Source organism: Dendrobates tinctorius, unplaced genomic scaffold (genome assembly GCF_039654945.1).
Source record: "Dendrobates tinctorius isolate UK_male_01 unplaced genomic scaffold, ASM3965494v1 ptg000230l, whole genome shotgun sequence".
In the NCBI taxonomy this organism is placed as follows: Eukaryota; Metazoa; Chordata; class Amphibia; order Anura; family Dendrobatidae; genus Dendrobates; species Dendrobates tinctorius.
In genome coordinates this window covers 2,840,751-2,861,069 of record NW_027361897.1, presented here as the reverse complement: position 1 = coordinate 2,861,069, position 20,319 = coordinate 2,840,751, and the positions used below count along the sequence as shown (strand labels likewise).

The 20,319-nt window shown below is 46.5% G+C and overlaps 1 protein-coding gene across 2 annotated transcripts in view; it reads right to left on the bottom strand.

The window, feature by feature from the left end:
* Positions 1–18,890, bottom strand: part of SEMA4G (semaphorin 4G) — a 234,376-nt gene extending 215,486 nt beyond the window's left edge. The window contains exon 1 of one of the 2 annotated variants that reach the window (XM_073555779.1): positions 18,679–18,890. The gene's annotated coding sequence lies outside the window, so the exon portion shown is untranslated. Of the gene's footprint in view, positions 1–18,596; positions 18,639–18,678 lie in introns of those variants that run through there. The other variant, XM_073555780.1, reaches the window with a different exon arrangement.
* Between the last annotated feature and the right edge of the window lie 1,429 nt (positions 18,891–20,319).

Below are 20,319 nucleotides of genomic sequence, written 5' to 3'. Positions count from 1 at the left end.
ATATTCTAGTCTTAAAGGGAATCTGTCACCTAATTTTCAGCTTATCAGATAAAAATATCATTGTATTGAGTGTTTTCTGTACATTTCCCACCTAGTTTTGAATTCCCCTGACTCCTCATGTATCACCCAAAAATACCTTTTTTCTTTCACCCGCGAAGTATGTAAATTAGTTGGGTCCAGTCCGATGTGTTTTTGCTCCTCCCTTCCACACATCCTTGGCCACTGTACGCAATATTTCAGGTAATTTCATTGCAATCTCCACTTGCGTGTGCGCAGTATGTTTCGCTCAACTGCGGGCAACGCCGGAAAAAAGTAGTTCGCAAGTCCCAGAAGTATTTTGCTGCCATTTCTGTGTTACAGGACATAGTTTACCGGCGCATGCGCACTAATGCTTTTCGGCTTTGCCCGCAGTTGGGCAAAGCATACTGCGCACGCGTGAGAGGAGATTGCAATGCGCATGCGCGAAATATGGACGAGAACTAAGGAAATTACCTGAAATATTGCGTACAGCGGCCAAGGAGGGGTGGAGGGAAGCAGCAAAAACACCGCCCATCGGACCGGACCCAGCTAATTTACATACAGCGCGGGTGAAAGAAAAAAGGTATTTTTGAGTGACACATGGGGAGTTAGGGGAATTCAAAACTAGGTGGGAAATGTGTATAAAACACTCAATTCAGTGATATTTTTATCTGATAAGCCGAAAATGAGGTGACAGATTCCCTTTATATAAAAAAAAAAAAAAACCCTCATGGTAAGACTGACAAAAATGGAACAGGTGGAAAAAAAAAAAAAAAAGTATACGATGACAGAATTCTACACTTCTCCCCTCATCTCAGGGCATGGCTAATGGAGAAGGAAGCTGTGGCCACGAGAGTCCTTACCTAATATATAAAGCTCAATGTGTGTGTATGTATATGTGTATGTCCGGGATTGGCATCTGCACCGTCGCAGCTACAGCCACAAAATTTGGCACAGTCACACGTCTGGACCCCGAAAGCGTCATAAGCTATGTTGTGAGGCGAAATTTTAACCCTGCGCGTTCCAATTCACCGAACAATTTTGCCCCTATCTACATAATGGGGGAAAAGTGTATGTATTGGCAACTGCACCGTCGTTGCTACAGCCACAAAATTTTGCACAGTCACACGTCTGGACCCCGAAAGCATCATAGGCTATGTTGTGAGGCGAAATTTTAACCCCGCGCGTTCCAATTCACCAAACAATTTGGCCAATTATTCTTATTTCTATGGTGTTATCGTCCTTCTATAAAGCTGGAAATAACACAATTTATTACCGTGCCAACACAGACCACCCTCTGACACAGACTGCAGGGGTAGCCCAGTATCACACAGGATAGGGTTAGATAAACGGCTCAGCAGTCAGTATCACACATGATAGGATTAGATACACAGCTCAGCACACAGTATCACATAGAACATTATTAGATACACGGCTCTGCAGTCAGTATCACACAGGATAGGATTAGATACATGGCTGAGCAGTCAGTAACACACGATAGGATTAGATACACAGCTCAGCAGAAAGTATCACACAGGAGAGGATTAGGTACACAGCTCAGCAGACATTATCACAAAGGATAGGGTTAGATACACAGATACACATGTTGTTTATCAAAAGGCTCTTGAATGAGTTGAAAATAAAATACTATCAATACTTGGGTTATCATTTAGTTAATTTGTGTTGCAAATCTGTAGTCTTGAATATATGATGTGAAATGTTTTTATGTGCAATATAATCATTATAATTTGTTATAACTAACCACAGTTGGTTAGGCCTGTTTCACACTTCCGTTTTTTCAAATCCGTCAAAATCCGTTGGTTTCCGTAAAAAAACGGATCCGCCAATTTTTTGCAGGATCCGTTTTTTTGTCCCATAGACTTCCATTAGCGGTTACCGCGGATCCGTCAAAAAAACGGATCCGTTTTTTTAAAAACGGATCCGTTTGCATCAGTTTCCGTCAAAAAAACGGAAACGGATCCGTTTGGCGGACACAAAAACGGAAGTGTGAAACAGGCCTTACTATGCCCAGGCAACGCCGGGCTCGTTAGCTAGTGAGAATATAAAAGGTCTTCCACTTTGGACAATACCTACAGTACCTGTTAGGCTAGGGTCACAAATGGTTTTTCTCTCATCTGAGAAAATCGGTTCAAATATGCTAATCACCCTGTGACCAGGGTGTGATCAGATTTTCTTGGATAAGTAGAATAAAAAAAAAATTATAATTTCTCCATTCAGATATCCTTCGAGTGTGGTCTGATTTTTTTTTTCCCACTGACCCATAGACACAAATGGGCACATGCGATCCGATAATTGGATGCAACCTGTGCATGCTGCAATTTTTTTTCCTTAGACTGAGTTGGCCATGTGAACAGCCCCATAGAATAATATGGGGACAAGTGTATCACTGTGTTCACCGCTCTGCTCCTCCCAGTCTTGGGTTATCTCGCTGAACTGCCACTTGCAGCAATTCCAACTCTGCTGCATCCTGCTGCTGCTTGTGAGTCTCCACCTGGCCTATTGGGAGGCAAAGCCAAAATTTGCAGGAACAACCAGTTGTGTCCTATCCCATCCCTGGGCAGCTCCTCCCACCACTCCTTGCCTGAACATAGGTTCCTAGTAGCTTGTCTCTAGTTCCTGTTTGGGCATGCTCATTCTGACTCTCCTGTTGACCAGGCTCGTTTACTGTTTATCCCGGTTTCTCCACTCCTAACTTCAGCTACGTATATCGATCCTATGCCACCGGCCCTGACCTTGGAACGTCTGACCAGGTCTTCGTCTTTGTCCCTCTGTAACTCGTACCTGTGCCTCTGACCCTCCGGTCAGCTGCTGCAGACCCGGGGACTGTCCTGCAGTGGTACCTGGTTACCACTTACAGCCAAGCCGACACTCGCCATCAGAGGCTCTAGTGAATACCACGTATTAGGTAGTCACTTAGTTACACCCCTCCAGGGTAAGCCCTGCCGGTGGCACAGTAGGTCCACATCCACTATTGTTAGAGTGCTGTCCGTCAAAACGATGGATCCCACTCTTTCTATTTTTATGGTCATGTGCATGAGCCATTAAAAGGGTTCATTACCAAGCTGATGACAGTATCTTTCTGGTGACACCTCAATGTGATCAGTAGTAATTAGGAATAATTGACATTAAAGGGAATCTGTCACCTCATTTTTGGCCTATGAGATGCGGCCACCGCCATCAGGGGCTTATCTACAGCATTCTGTAATGTTGTAGATAAGCCCCCTATGTAACCTGAAAGATAAGAAAAACAAGTTAGATTATACTCACCCAGGGGCGGTCCAGTCCGGCACCTCCCATCTTCTAGTGATGACATCCTCCTTCTTACTTATGCAACGGCTCCTGCGCAGGCGTACTTACTCTGCCCTGTTGAGGGCAGCGTAAAGTACTGCAGTGCGCAAGCGCCGGACCTCTCTGACCTTGGCTCTGTGCTCAACAGTGCAGATAAAGTATGTCTGCGCAGGAGCCGCGGCAGAAGTAAGGAGGAGGGCGTCATCGCTAGAAGATGGGAGGTGCCGCACGGGACCGCGACACCCATCGGACTGGATTGGACCCCGGGGTGAGTATAATCTAACTCGCTTTTCTTCTCTTTCAGGTTACATCGGGGGCTTACCCACAGCATTACAGAATGCTGTAGATAAGCCCCTGATGGTGGTGGCCGCATCTCATAGGCCAAAAAATAGGTGATAGATTCCCTTTGTGTGTTCAATATTCATTCCTGCAGTGGCACCATATGTATTGCAGGAGAGGACAGATCCTCCAGACCCAGAAATGTTCTTTGTAATTGCTCTCATTTTGCATAGAGATGAGGACCCCTCAATGAATAGATTACCTAATAGGGTAAAGGAAAAAAGGTTTTGCAAACTGGGCAACACTTTTAGGCTGTGTGCACACGCTGCGGATTATGTGCGGATTCATCCGCGCGGATTTTGTAAAATCCGCAGGTGAAACCGCAGGTCAAAAGACCTGCGGTTTTACCTGCGGATTGCTCTGCGGTTTTGCCCTGCGGTTTTTCATCTCCTCAATGGAGGAGATGGCAAACCGCAGGGGAATCCACAGAAAGAATTGACATGTCAATTCTTTCTGCGGATTGAAAACCGCAGATAATCCGCGCGGAAAAATCCGCACCGTCTGCACTGCGGTTTTTGATTCCCATAGGGAATCATGGTACTGTACACCGCAGCAAAAACTGCTGCGGGTCCGCAGCGGCTAAAACCGCTGCGGAACCGCAGCAAAATCCGCAGCGTGTGCACACAGCCTTAAGATTGCTTCCAAAATGCTGAAGAACAACTGGCACAAAGGAAAATAGAATGTAGAAAATCTTCCCTTTAAGCCAAGATCTCATCACCCACCGTGGTGAAGAAACATTTCTGTCCTTTGGGCCAGTTTACTAATCAGGCATTTGGAGAAAACATACTTTGAAATGGTGGCCAGGGATGATGCGACTAGTCCAAGATTCAGGTCTCCGTTGGCCACAAAAAATAAATGTTCTCTTACGATAAGTTGGACCAGGACAAATGTGCCTCGGCTACATCTAAATCTTTTCACAGTGATTACAAAAGTCACTGCTAGAACAATATATTTTAGCAATGAGGTTTCAGGAACAGATTTGTTTTCCTGACTAATAATTGTAAATCAGGCAGGATTTAAACAGCGAAAATACGGATCAATTGTATTATTAACCAATAAATAAAATCCATTGCGGTACAACCAATTAGCGCACATTTATGTCTCCCAGGGTACAGGAAAGGGACTGCCAAGTTTGATGCCAAGGGCTAATTCTGTTGGCTGTGCATTACAATATACTTTCACAATCTTAAACCAAAAATAAGGAACGTAGGCAGAAGTACAGGTATGGAGCTTTCCCCAGTGTATGCATAAAAGAGGCCCTATCAATGGGTCACAAGTGGCCGGATTTTGCTTCCTTTAATTCCCGATGCTCGCCTGAGTATTCCGTAATTTTTCTTTTTTAAATCCACATTTTGGTTCCAGAGATATGGGCCTTTTTATTAAGTGCAAATTTTTATGGTCTTTACCAAGGAGGTCCCTGGGGGCATGTCTTTAGGCAGCGCTGCATAATTATGCCCTTTTGGTAAAGAGTCAGACCACAAAAAGTTGCATATTGTGCGCACTAAATAAAAAGTGCCCATATCTCTCAAACTGTATGACGGATTTAACAGAAAAAAAAAAAAAAAGTGTAAACCTCAGGGCAGTCAGTCTCTAGGATGAGGAACAAGTTTGTGGTTTGGGACAGCCTGTGGGCAGGTCTTTCCTTCGTCTCTCTGACACAGAGCAGGAAGAAAAGATTCTGCCTACAGTTGCACCCCGGATCACAGGCATCTCAATAACTGAAAACTTATGACACTGAACCACAAGACGGATTTCTTCACCCCAGGTATCATTTTAATCAGTTTAACACTGCCAACCTGACACTGTCTGTAGTTTACTTAACAAAATCCTGCTTACAGAATAGCTTTAAATGTGATTGTTTTCTGCAATCATTCGTTACCCCACTGACATATGTCCCGTTTGCACTAGCAGATATGAAGATGACAAGCAATTTTTGCCCCGTCGAAATGCAGGAGTGGACACAGACAGAAGAGGGCCACTGTGCAAACAAAAAGTATATGAACCCTTTGTAGTCCAATGATGCATCCGTGACAGAAGCAGATTGTTGCTTTGGAGGTGGAAGTGGTTTCCCTTACACCTTGTACCAATGGTATGTCCATCTCCGGTAAAGAATCTTTTAGGGGTGTGATCTCACAAAACATTTTTGCAGAAGTAAACACGGCTGCAGTTATGAAAACTGCATCAAAAGGTGAAATCTGTGATAGCATCCGCAGCATAAACTGACATTCTGAGGATTTAATTTATGCTGGCAATATTCTCTGCAGCTTGTAGATGAGATTTCTGAAAAATGTCATGCACAATGCTGGTACTATACAATGCTGTGGACTTTATCTGAAAATCTGTTTCATTTGTGCCCCATGGTACTACCATAAGGGTTTGTATCAACTACCTGCCTGTTCTACCCAGCGCCAGCTCAGTGGTCATTGACGGCTCCCGCCAGCGATTCAGCTGTTTCGTATCAACACAACAGCTCTTCTTCCAGCTTGCTCTGTCAAGATGCGTGCCTACTGATGTCATTCTGATTCACAGCCAGCTCCCTGCAGCTAGGCAGCAGGGAGCCTGCTGTAAATCAGCATGACGTCGACTGTCATAATGCTTTCAACAGAGCAGAGTGGAAGAGAAGCCAGGTCATGTCAGGCGGAAGTGGCTAAATTGTCAGCAGGAGCAGTGAGGTGGCAGAGATGAGTGCTGGGCTGGTTGTTAAAAAGTTAGTTCTTAGGCCAATGGTAAACAAATTAAATAGTCCTGGATATCCCCTTTAAGATATGCTGTAGATCTGGGAGGTTTCCTTTTACCTGTAGGCTTTTATGTTGAGCCTGAAAAAATAGATGTAAAAAATGCCATTGTGTTTTTTTTTGCAGCATCCCAGGATTTCGGTATTTAATAAAAAAAAGAAAAAAAAAGAAAACGGAAAATGCAGCAAAAATGAAATAATCAGAGTGGGTTGCTATTACGCATTTTGGTGAGAACACCTGCAGAAACAATAAGCAGAGTTCTTCCATTTGGAAACATGGGTTTTAAAACACTAATTTGTAGGAGAAACACATAAAAAAGGAGAAAGGTCATTTAAACAAATGCAATAGTTAGAGCAGATTGCTATTATGTATTTTGGAGCAGACACCTACAGAAAATATGTAACAGAAAAATGGTACATTCAGAAGACTGGGAAAGCAACATATAGACTATGTGCACACGTCCGGAATTCCCGAGGAAATTTCCGCGGCAATTCTGCAACTTCCTGCCAGGGGAAATCCACCCGTGAAAAACTAGCGTTTTGCAAGCGTAATTAGCTTGCAGAATACTAGCGTTTTCCCAGCGATCTATAGCATCGCTTGGAAAACAGATTGACAAGTTGGTCACACTTGTCAAGCATAGTGTGTGACAAGTGTGACCAACTTTTTATGATTGAGGCTGCCTATGCAGTATCAATAGTAAAAAGATATAATGTTTAAAATAAAAAAAATAAAAAATTGTGATATTCTCACCTTCTGGCGTTCCCCGCAGCGTTCCCAGGCCTCATGGTAAACATCAAAGGTCATTATCGCAAGACACCGCTGGGAACGGGACTTTCCGGGAGCATCGCTGAGGCCTAGGGACACCGGATGGTGAGAATATCACGATTTTTTATTTTAATTCTTTTTTTAACAGGGATATGGTACCCAGGGCCTGGAGGAGAATCTCCTCTCCTCCAGACCATGGGTACCATCCGCACATGATCCGATAACTTTGCGCATGGTGTGCATTCCTATGTGTGCGGAATTCCCGCGATTCCACAAAAAGTATGAGCATGCTGCGTATTTTTCCGCGATGCGATTCCGCTGCGGAAAAATACGCAGCATTAGCACAGCATAGCGGAATGCCATTGAATTCAATGGGTTGCTTATTTTATGCGTTTTCGCCGCGTTTTCGAGGCAAAAACACATAAAATCCGCGGACATTCCGGACGTGTGCACATAGCATGAGAACGCCATGTCAGCAGAAATACAACGGCTGACGATTATTATCAATTGTGAGGGTGCGGGCAGCTAAAACCACAAACATTAAAAAAAAAAAAAAATCCCTTTTGTAACAACCTGAGTGAAGAGCACAGTAATTAAAAGGAAGTTTGAAACAAAGCTCATGAACTGTGTGATCCTGGCACAAGATTAACAGATGAAGAAATCTGGAATTTCCAGATCTTCGTTGCTCAATGTAATTGGATTAAAATACAATTTTTTTCATAATAAAACTGGTCAAGGTAAAAAAAAAAAAGTTGCTAAATACAGCTGGGCAATTCTAGAAAGCCCCATTTTATCTGCCATCACACAATCCTAATATGGGTGAGACATACAGCCACGTTCATCCTGGGCTTCCTGGTTCAAAGCTAGCGAACACTGACAAAAACCAAATACTGATAAGAATGGATATATTAAGCAGGGCCTGTCACTTCCCACAAATAGTATTTTTTTACCTTCTATAAATGCCACTGTTCTCCCGAATCTGACGTAATTTTCCTTTCGCTCCTGCGACCCTCCGTTCCCGAGTTACGGCCTTCTTTTCCCTGTATGTAAATCCACCCTTCTGAGCTAAGTAGGCGTGGTCTTCAACATTCCAAAGGAAAATATTTTAAAACCACACCCACATAGCTAACAAGACTAGATTTACATACAGAAAAGAGAGGGCCATATCTTAGGAAAGGAGAGGAGCAGGAACAAAAGGAAAAAAAAATCTGGATTCAGAAGAACAGCGGCATTACACCAGGTTAAAAAAAATACATATTTATAGCAAGTGACAAATCCCCTTTAAATTTAAGAGGGACTATATCTGCAAAGCAATACACTTTTCTACATCGTTCAGGACCTGTGAAAAGGCAGGCGACGTTGCTGGCATTAACGCAGACATATATGAGGGCTGATTCATCATTTGTGTTTTCTTTCTTGTCCTGTGGTGCTCGTTGTGGTTTTTTTGTGCCAAATTCTTCAAAACGGCATACAACGTCCATGAATTTTGCACAAAATCAAAAAAATGCTCTTTAATTTAATTTTTCTTTTTAGTGCAAAGATGCATGTACTCCTAAAATGTTGTAAAATCTGCTCAAATTTTACAAACATAAAATCACTCGGGCATGGATGATGGGTGTGTAACTTGAGTGCATTTGGTGACTTTTTAATAAGTCACAATTGATGACTCTGCTGAAACTCCCCCAAACCCAAAGAAACAAAAAAGAAAAAAAAAAAAACCAGGCAAACACATAAAATAGATTTTTAAAACTGTGCAAATCAAGTGAAAACTTAAGCGAAATTTAAAAACGCCAAAAAAGCGCAAATGCAATAACGAACAAGAACTTGCTTCATTTTAGACGACTGTATTGCTTAGTTTATACAATGGTGGTAATCTATAATATAATGGGCTAAGCATCACTCTGTCTAAAGCCTATATAGACTGCGCAAGTGCGACGCGCCTGCGCAGTCTGGCTCCAGACAGAATGAGGTATCCAGCGGTGAGGAGTGTGTATGGCACCTGGAGATGGCGGTATGCGTACATACCGCGATCTCGGGCGCCATACTTACCTGACCAGGAGGAGCGTTGCCGCGGCGCTTCTCTTCGGCCAGAGACCAGGGCAGGAGTGCGGCCGGAATCGCGCATGCGCATAGCGCGATCCGGCACCATTTTACTGAAGACACATTTGCAGTGTGTATTCAGCAATATGGCGCCGGACAGCGCTATGGGCATGCGCGTACTCCGGCACCAGACTCCTCCCCGGCCTCCAGCAGAACGTGACAGTGCTGGAGCACAGGAAAGAAGGGTGAGTATAAATGTTTTTTTTTGTATGTGTGTAGTTTAACAGGGGTGAGGGGGACCATACATATCAGGATAAGGGGGCGAGGGGACCATGCATACCACGAAAGGGGGGGCGAGGGGACCATGCATACCACGAAAGGGGGGGCGAGGGGACCATGCATACCACGAAAGGGGGGGCGAGGGGACCATGCATACCACGAAAGGGGGGGCGAGGGGACCATGCATACCACGAAAGGGGGGGCGAGGGGACCATGCATACCACGAAAGGGGGGGCAAGGGGACCATGCATACCACGAAAGGGGGGCGAGGGGACCATGCATACCACGAAAGGAGGGCGAGGGGACCATGCATACAACGAAAGGAGGGCGATGGGACCATGCATACCACGAAAGGAGGGCGAGGGGACCATGCATACCACGAAAGGAGGGCGAGGGGACCATGCATACCACGAAAGGGGGGTGAGGGGACCATGCATACCAGGATGGGGGGGTGAGAGGGAGGACCATGCATACCAGGATAGGGGGGTGAGAGGACCATGCATACCAGGATTGGTGGGTGAGAGGGCCATGCATATTATGATAGGGGGTGAGGGGACCATGCATACCAGGATTGGGGGGTGAGAGGACCATGCATACCAGGATAGGGGGGTGAGAGGACCATGCATACCAGGATAGGGGGGTGAGAGGACCATGCATACCAGGATTGGTGGGTGAGAGGACCATGCATATCAGGATAGGGGGGTGAGGGGACCATACATACCAGGATGAGGAATAGGGTGCCATGCTTACCATGATGGGGGGGGGGGTGAGGGTACCATGCATACCAGGATAGGAGGGGGGCAGCACATACCAGGATGGGAGACCATATACCAATAAAAATGCTCGCCACCCGGGCGTAGAACGGGTTCATAGCTAGTTGGATTATAATGCAAAAAAAAAAACAAACTTGAGTTATGAGAAAATATGAATAAGGCAGAAGCCAGTGTGGAAGTATAAGTGACTACAATATTGGAAAACTACTGTCTATCGATGTTTGTAAAGCGGGGGCCGGCAGCACATTAGTAAAACTAACCTGTTAGGCTAGATTCACATTAGCACTAAAATGCCTGCAGAATCTGGACGAGACTGGCTCTATTGTGGATGAATGCAGGATCTGCCCGATATCCCATGCACCATTCTGGTACGTAAAATGGATCAAACTGGTGCTAGATACAATGTTTTCTATATAGACAATGGGCCAGCGTGTACGCTGGCACTCATATGACTATATTGTGGGGTCCATGAACTGTAAACTGACAGACCAAAACACAGAGAAGGTCATACAATACAGTCTACAGGAATTACACACATTAAACTCGAAGATTTAACACAAAGCCATCAGCTGTCTGCTCAACCACGTCACACGGCATAAGCCTGCAGCTGCTGTATGCTCCAACATGAACGTAGGCTCAATGCCTCAGTAACTATTAACCTTTGTTGCGATCCCATCTTAGTGCAAAGTTTCATGAATACATCTGAGAAATCTACTGACATGTTATGTGGTGCCACTGCAGCCGCAAAAGTCATCTACAGCCTCCCCATGAAAAAGAAAAGACATTTACCACACAGCATACATCATTTTTGCAATGGCCTGTAATATAATACATCACTGCATATTATAGTTTACTACATAGAGAAAAAAATAAATGCTTGCCCATTTACGGTCAAAAGGACAGTCCCCAGGTATCTCTTGACACCTATGCTGGAAGTACCCACCAAACAGGGTTTGCGAAAAACAGCCTGAGAGGTGTTCTCCGGGAGAACAATAAATATAATTCTAATTTAATTTCTAAATACTTTTAATTAGCACAATTAACTATTTTCTGTCTATGAAGGTAAGGCCTCTTTCACACTTCCGTTTTTTACAATCAGTCACAATCCGCCAGGTTTTGAAAAAAAACGGATCCTCAAATTTTTTTTGAGGATCCGTTTTTTTCCCATTGACTTGCATTAATGGCGGATTGTGACGGATTGCTGTCCGTTGCATCCGTTTTTTGTGAGGATCCGCCAAAAGTTGCTGTCCGTCACCATCCTCAAAAATTTCAAAACGGAGCTTGTAACGTTTTTTTCTCTGGCGGATCCTGCAAACACTGATTTAACCCGAATTTCTTTCTGGGTGCCGGACAAAAAAAAAAAAAATTCTCTCTCTCTCTCTCTCCTTCCCGGCCAGCGATTCCTTTAAATTTCTTCATTTTCAGGATCCGTCTGAATACGGATCCTGTGCCATCCATTCACATCAGTTGAGAACGGATCCGCTTGTCCGCCTTTTTGGCGGATTATAACTGATGCAAAAAACTGAAGTGTGAAAGAGGCCTAATCACTACAAAACATGAAAATGGCCGCTTCCTATAACCCTGACAGAAACGTCCATTCTAACAAGCAAGATCACTGTGATCATGTCCAGTAAGAACAGTAGGAAACTCCCCCACCTCATATGCAGGAAGATCTGCTTCCAGTAGATACTACTAGATCTAGCGCTAGTGCGGCGGTAAGAAGAGACCGTTCACACCAGGGCTGTGGAGTCGGAGTCCATATAAAACAGACTAACTCCCAACATCTAATATATATAATACATTGGGTACAGTAACAGTGCAGGATGTGCTGTACATTTTTGCATAGTAATTTGGAAAAGTTCTGAAACGTCCTAGAAATTTCTGTTCTGTTCCTGATCTGAGGATCTCGGCTTTTAGTGGAGACGAATCTGTGCTGCACTTTATGTAAATGCTCAGTACTGACCAATGCTGTGGAGGAGTCGGGGGTTTGATTTACTGACTTCACAGCCCTTGTTCACACTGCTGCCACCTTGTCCATCTGATCTAATACTGAACTAGTACTGGAGAGATCAGGGGTGCTAAGGGAAGAAGAGGCTACTCACACTGCTGTCCACCCTGTCTATCTGATCTAATACTGGAGATATCAGCAGTGCTGAGGTAATGAGAGACTGCTCACACTGCTGTCCACCATGTCTATCTGATCTAATACTGGACATACTAAAGATGCTGAGGTAAGGAGAGGCTGCTCACACTGCTGTCCACCCTGTCTATCTGATCTAATACTGGAGATACCAGAGGTGTTGAGGTAAGAAGAGGCTGCTCACACTGCTGTCCACCATGTCCATCTGATCTAATACTGGAGATACCAGCAGTGCTGAAGTAAAGAGAGGCTGCTCACACTGCTGTCCACCATGTCCATCTGATCTAATAACTGGAGTTACTAACAATGCTGAAGTAAGGAGAGGCTGCTCACACTGCTGTCCACCATGTCCATCTGATCTAATACTGGAGATGCCATCAGTGCTTAGGTAAAAAAAAGTCAGCTCACACTGGTGTCCACCCAGTCTTTCTAAATGCAAAGGGCTGCTGTGGAATAAGTTATCTCTAGATCACTGTAGCCACTCAGTGTTTGGAAAGATAATGAGGACAGCAGTGTGAACAGCATATTCTTACCTTATCTCCCCTTATTTCTCCAGTATTAGATCAGATAGAGAATTTGGACAGCAGCCTGAGTGGCCTCTTACTCAGCTCCCCTGCTGAAATCTCCAGTGTAAGGCAGACAGGGTGGGCAGCAGTGTGAGCAGTCTCCTCTTACCTATGCACTCCCAAGTATCTACAGTATTAGGTCAGACAGTATTGACAGAAGTGTGAGCAGTCTCCTCGAACCTATGCACCCCCAGGTATCTACAGTATTAGGTCAGACAGTATTGACAGCAGCGTGAGCAGTCTCTTCTTACCTATGCACCTCCAGGCATCTACAGTATTAGGTCAGACAGTATTGACAGCTGTGTGAGCAGTCTCCTCTTACTTATGCACCCCCAGGTATCTACAGTATTAGGTCAGACAGTATTTGACAGCAGTTTCTTCTTACCTCTGTACACTCCCTGGTATCCCCGGTTTCAAATCAGATAGTCAGGGTGGGCAGGAAAGTGATTGGCCTTTTACCTCAGTAAGCTGAAGAGATGTTGTGATATTGTGCTGCCAGATCCCCTAAGAAGAGCTCTGCATCTTTTCATTGCAACTCCAAATTAGTTTCTCACAGTTTTCAGATCTCTACTTGCTGATAATGAACACGAACATTCATTTTCGCATGCAGAGTTTAAGAATTTTGAAAACTTCTCATAGATGATATTTGATCAGATGAACCTGGCAGTGATGAAACATGTCATGTGTATGGTGCCATAAATTACTATAGGGTTTCTTTTTACATATTTCACACACCATTTTTGTCATTCTTGCCATTTTCTGGTGTGGGAATATGAACACATGAGCCTGCTGTTAGTGACGCAGGCTGATAGAAGAGACTTATCTGTTCACAACACATATATCCCGGCATAAAATTACCCTGTGATTTAGAAGAATAATTTCAATGCCGATTGTAATCTATTTTGTATAGAATATTTGACCCCTTTTAAAAGAAAAAAAAAAATCCAATAACATCTGCCAATCTGATTACAGCTAGGAAGTAATTATAAGGCCAATGACGGAGGAAGGAAAGCCATTAACCCTTTTACTACTGGATTAGAAGTGACTACCCTATGGGCCCAATTCATCATTTGTAATTTAATGAAGTCACTTTTCTTTTTTTGGCACTGACATTTTGCTGGAAATTTCGCTGCAAAGTCAAAAATGCTCTTTGTTTTTAACCAACTTTTGAGCACCAAAAGTCACAAAAATGCACCAAATTGAGAACTCCTCCAAAAAAAAACAAAACCTTACACCTGGGTGGGAAGGAAGTGAAAGGTACCAGAAAATGCAACATTTGGTAAAGGTCACATTTCATGAATCTGTCTCAAACATCTGGATAAAGAGGAAAAAAAAAAAAAAGTGGCTCAAAAACAGAGAATAAAGCAAAAATGAAAAAAAAAAAAAAAAAAAAAAACACTGAAAAAGGAGTAAATTTCTACAAAAAAGCAGCAACAGCTGGGCCTAGTTTTGTGGTAACCTGAGACTTGACAGGTACGCCGCTCCCCGTAAGAGGACTGTTCAGCCTGTTTGTCATGCCTTGTTCATGCTGTTAAAGGTTTTGTTTTTTTAAAGAAAAAAACAAAAACTACCCCTTTTCTAAAGAACGGGGGGGTTGGATTCTGGTGCCCCCATCCAGAGGGAAAGATTCAGTTGCATATTCATACGAATAGTCGGCATCATACTAGACGTAGTCGCTCTCTGCTCCGGCTCAGAGATGGAACAGCAATTAATATGATGGGAGTACTGGAGCACCGGCTCCAAGGGTGAGGAATAACCGATAAATCACATTCTCAGTCCCCCAGTTCTCCAATTCCTCTTTCCTAATAAATTTCAAGAAATATTGCGATTTCCAAGAAGTAACTGGTGGTGGCGTTACTGGCGTATCAATGTGCACCATCGGCTCTTCACTGGTATTATACAAAACTGGGACCCTCAACCAGTGGGTCATGAGCCACATGTAGCTGGTGGCCCCCGATGTGTGACTCGCGGCTGTAGGCTCAGGCCAGTGCTACTCAATCTCACAATCTCTTCGAACCGAATGTGGTTCTTGTGGCAAGAAAGGTTGGGAAGCCCTGATGTAAGGAGTCAAGATCACAGCAATGTCACGGGCACATACCCTCCCTATAGGTCTCCAGGGGTCTATATTCATGTGCCGTGGATCACCATGAAGCCTACTGGAATACATGATATACCCCCATATAAAATATGGGCCAATAAAAGTCCATAGGTGCAGCCATAAGCCCAATATTGTCCCGACTACCTGGCAGGATCACATTGCCCCCACAGCTTGGCAAATAGCCAAAACAAATCACCTCTTCAGTAAAAGCTCACTCAGACGTCCATTTTTCACGTACATAACATGCACTGCTTATAGTCTATGGGGCTTTTTTTTTTTTAACTGAAAAATAAAAAGTAAAGGAGACGCGTCCATATTTTATCGGAGATGCGGATCAATCTCGCCATTTCATGTCTATGGAAACGTGAAGAATTAGGACACAGCACTGATGACGTCCTTGTTGCATCCTTGTGCTGTCCATTTTTCAATGTCCACTAATAAAAAAAAAAAAAAAAAAAAACACACTGAAAAAAGATTTTTTTTGTTTGTTTATGAGAAAAGCTAATGAGACAGGCACCAACGAACCAAACACTGAGGACACTGATGAAAATCACAAAAAAAGGGACGTCTGAACGAGGCCTTTAAAGGGACATTGACAATCGGTAAGTTGTTCTCCTTTAACCCTTTCCTCACCAGCTACCGCACAAACCAACCGGATGGCGACCATTAGATCCCAACAGCAATACAACAGCAGTAGAAAGCTATAGCTTGTAATAATGGCACCGTCAGCGGGGGCTCGCAGTGCGTTTATGGTGGGATACACACAGCCGGTGTGATCATCACGTCACAGATCGCTTTACCACAGTGCAAATTACATGTGTGAATTAGTAACGACTGCACTATAGAGCGATCAACGGCGGCGGCATTAATCTTTACGCACCTATCCCGACAACTGCTTAACCCATTCTCAGCCACTAAAGGCCAATTCACGAAAAAAAAAAAAAAAAAGGGGGACAGTCAATAAGGGATTGCTGACTCAGCCATATTGTAATGATCTCCCCATCACCATTTACATCATTATTTTTGCCAATGGATGACATTTGGATATCACCAGCATCAGCAGATTATTACGTCCCTGCGCTCAGTAGACTCATCTGAATGGAGCTGGTTTTATAATAGGCATCTCCAGGAAAAATCCACAGAAGTGCAGGAGTTAATAAGCAAGCAAACAGGCAGGCAAGCAGCAGTGTGCCCAATCCAGCAGCTTGGAGGTTAATTCACATGCTGGGACCTGTATAATAAAGCAATGCAGTCCTATAGGGGGCAGTCCTTGGGGCACGTCCTATAGGGGGGGTCCTTGGGGCACGTCCTATAGGGGGGGTCCTTGGGGCACGTCCTATAGGGGGGGTCCTTGGGGCACGTCCTATAGGGGGGGTCCTTGGGGCACGTCCTATAGGGGGGGTCCTTGGGGCACGTCCTATAGGGGGGGTCCTTGGGGCACGTCCTATAGGGGGGGTCCTTGGGGCACGTCCTATAGGGGGGGTCCTTGGGGCACGTCCTATAGGGGGCAGTCCTTGGGGCACGTCCTATAGGGGGCAGTCCTTGGGGCACGTCCTATAGGGGGCAGTCCTTGGGGCACGTCCTATAGGGGGGGTCCTTGGGGCACGTCCTATAGGGGGGGTCCTTGGGGCACGTCCTATAGGGGGGGTCCTTGGGGCACGTCCTATAGGGGGGGTCCTTGGGGCACGTCCTATAGGGGGGGTCCTTGGGGCACGTCCTATAGGGGGGGTCCTTGGGGCACGTCCTATAGGGGGGGTCCTTGGGGCACGTCCTATAGGGGGGGTCCTTGGGGCACGTCCTATAGGGGGGGTCCTTGGGGCACGTCCTATAGGGGGGGTCCTTGGGGCACGTCCTATAGGGGGGGTCCTTGGGGCACGTCCTATAGGGGGGTCCTTGGGGCACGTCCTATAGGGGGGGTCCTTGGGGCACGTCCTATAGGGGGGGTCCTTGGGGCACGTCCTATAGGGGGGGTCCTTGGGGCACGTCCTATAGGGGGGGTCCTTGGGGCACGTCCTATAGGGGGGGTCCTTGGGGCACGTCCTATAGGGGGGGTCCTTGGGGCACGTCCTATAGGGGGGGTCCTTGGGGCACGTCCTATAGGGGGGGTCCTTGGGGCACGTCCTATAGGGGGGGTCCTTGGGGCACGTCCTATAGGGGGGGTCCTTGGGGCACGTCCTATAGGGGGGGTCCTTGGGGCACGTCCTATAGGGGGGGTCCTTGGGGCACGTCCTATAGGGGGGGTCCTTGGGGCACGTCCTATAGGGGGGGTCCTTGGGGCACGTCCTATAGGGGGGGTCCTTGGGGCACGTCCTATAGGGGGGGTCCTTGGGGCACGTCCTATAGGGGGGGTCCTTGGGGCACGTCCTATAGGGGGGGTCCTTGGGGCACGTCCTATAGGGGGGGTCCTTGGGGCACGTCCTATAGGGGGGGTCCTTGGGGCACGTCCTATAGGGGGGGTCCTTGGGGCACGTCCTATAGGGGGGGTCCTTGGGGCACGTCCTATAGGGGGGGTCCTTGGGGCACGTCCTATAGGGGGGGTCCTTGGGGCACGTCCTATAGGGGGGGTCCTTGGGGCACGTCCTATAGGGGGGGTCCTTGGGGCACGTCCTATAGGGGGGGTCCTTGGGGCACGTCCTATAGGGGGGGTCCTTGGGGCACGTCCTATAGGGGGGGTCCTTGGGGCACGTCCTATAGGGGGGGTCCTTGGGGCACGTCCTATAGGGGGGGTCCTTGGGGCACGTCCTATAGGGGGGGTCCTTGGGGCACGTCCTATAGGGGGGGTCCTTGGGGCACGTCCTACAGGGGGGGTCCTTGGGGCACGTCCTATAGGGGGGGTCCTTGGGGCACGTCCTACAGGGGGGGTCCTTGGGGCACGTCCTACAGGGGGGGGTCCTTGGGGCACGTCCTACAGGGGGGGTCCTTGGGGCACGTCCTACAGGGGGGGTCCTTGGGGCACGTCCTACAGGGGGGGTCCTTGGGGCACGTCCTACAGGGGGGGTCCTTGGGGCACGTCCTACAGGGGGGGTCCTTGGGGCACGTCCTACAGGGGGGGTCCTTGGGGCACGTCCTACAGGGGGGGTCCTTGGGGCACGTCCTACAGGGGGGGTCCTTGGGGCACGTCCTACAGGGGGGGTCCTTGGGGCACGTCCTACAGGGGGGGTCCTTGGGGCACGTCCTACAGGGGGGGTCCTTGGGGCACGTCCTACAGGGGGGGTCCTTGGGGCACGTCCTACAGGGGGGGTCCTTGGGGCACGTCCTACAGGGGGGGTCCTTGGGGCACGTCCTACAGGGGGGGTCCTTGGGGCACGTCCTACAGGGGGGGTCCTTGGGGCACGTCCTACAGCGGGGTCCTTGGGGCACATCCTAGAGGGGGTCATCCAGCAGTATAATAGATCACACCTGTATAATAAATGGGGAAAGGGTGGGGGGGGATAGAAGAGCACAATGGGTGCAGCCACCTAATATAAAGACTGGAGGGGGTATTCTCCAGGGGGGAGCAATACAAGGGTTAAACGGAAAGGTGCAGCGCCTTACATTGTGCAGGGATAGGTAGGACTGAGGGCAGGTTCCCTCCAGCGCAGGACACTAAACCCTGCTCCACCTGTGCAGCTCTTACCGTCTATGTGCGGGCTGGACGCAAGCACCGGCTGGCAGCGTGATAGATCCCGGATAAATCCCGTATCACGGCCCCGGCTTCCGCTCCCGTGCTCGGCAAGAAGAAGACATCCGCAGGTTCCTCCGGACTCACAAAGACAACGCGCTACTGCTGGGAAGTGCTCACAGGTAGCGCCGCCGCACTCCCCCTAGCGACCGAGCGGGGGACTGCAAGCGGCTCATTTCTCACAGGAAACGTATACAAAGTGTGACGATTTACAGCCCGGAGGAAAGGGTTAATCCGCGCATAAATCGCCAAATAAAGTATTTTCCATAGAAAGCTGACTAGAAATGTCATGCTGTGAAATACACGAGCGATATTTCTCACTGAGCCCATGAGGTACGCAGACCCTGGGCAGTGTTACCCTTTATGACAGGAACCTGACTACTGTAGAAGCAGGGCTGCTGTATTGGGCTGTGTGCACACACAGCGTCTCAGGAACAGCTTGTTCTGAGCTCCGGGTTTTTACGGTTTGTTTGTTTTTCTTAACCATTTCAGGTTTCCAAAAAAAGCGCCAAGCCTTAATAGAAGTGAGCGAAGTAACGAAAAAACATTGAGAAAACGCTCCAGAAATTGTAATCAGAGCACAAACAAAATAGCTTTCCTCTTGGAAAAACGTGACCGTCGAAAATTATGTAGTGTGAACAAAGCCTTAGGGTACGTGCACAAGGAGGATTTTTTGTTTTTTAGTTAAAGAACGCAGATTTTTCACATGGAAACTTCAGGAAACATTTCTTCTTTGGGATTTTTTTCCAGAAACTCTTTGTTTCCTGAAGCTGTTTTCAAGACTTTTTTTTTTAGGCATTTTGCAAGGGTTTTTTTCCTGATTTTTTTTTTTTATTTTTTGTACTCTTCTGATTGGACAGGAGCCTCAAAAGAAATGACGTGCACTTTATTTTTCTCCCACCGGATGTTTCTCAAAACTTCAAGGAAAAAAAAGGTTTCGAAAGACTGAACATATGAACAGGAACGTGGTTTTACAATAGTGAGGCATAGGAAAACTCTTTCAAGTGGGGTTTTTTTAGCACTTTTTCAGGTGCTTTTTGAGCAGACTCATTCAAAAAACGTAGTACCCTTACATGGAAGATTAAAAAAGGTGTTTTTTCCTAGCAATGTCTGTTACAAGGGATGGACAGGTCCGCCATAGTGAGGTTAGGGTCACATGAATGTTTTCTCCCCCATCTGAGAAAAACGGTCTGATTATATTAATCATAGAATCGTAGAGTTGGAAGGGACCTCCTGGGCCATCTGGTCCAACCCCCTGCTCAAAGCAGGATTCACTAAATCATCCCAGTCAGATGTCTGTCCAGCCTCTGTTTGAAGACTTCCATTGAAGAAGAACTCACCACTTCTCGTGGCAGCCTGTTCCACTCATTGATCACTCTAACTGTCAAAAAGTTTTTTCTAATATCTAATCTGTGTCTCCTCCCATTCAGTTTCATCCCATTGCTTCTAGTCTTTCCTAGTGCAAATGAGAATAAAGATGATTCTTCTACAATGTGACAGCCCTTTAGATATTTGTAGACAGCTATTAAGTCTCCTCTCAGTCTTCTCTTTTGCAAACTAAACATTCCCAAATCCTGCAACCTTTCCTCATAAGAC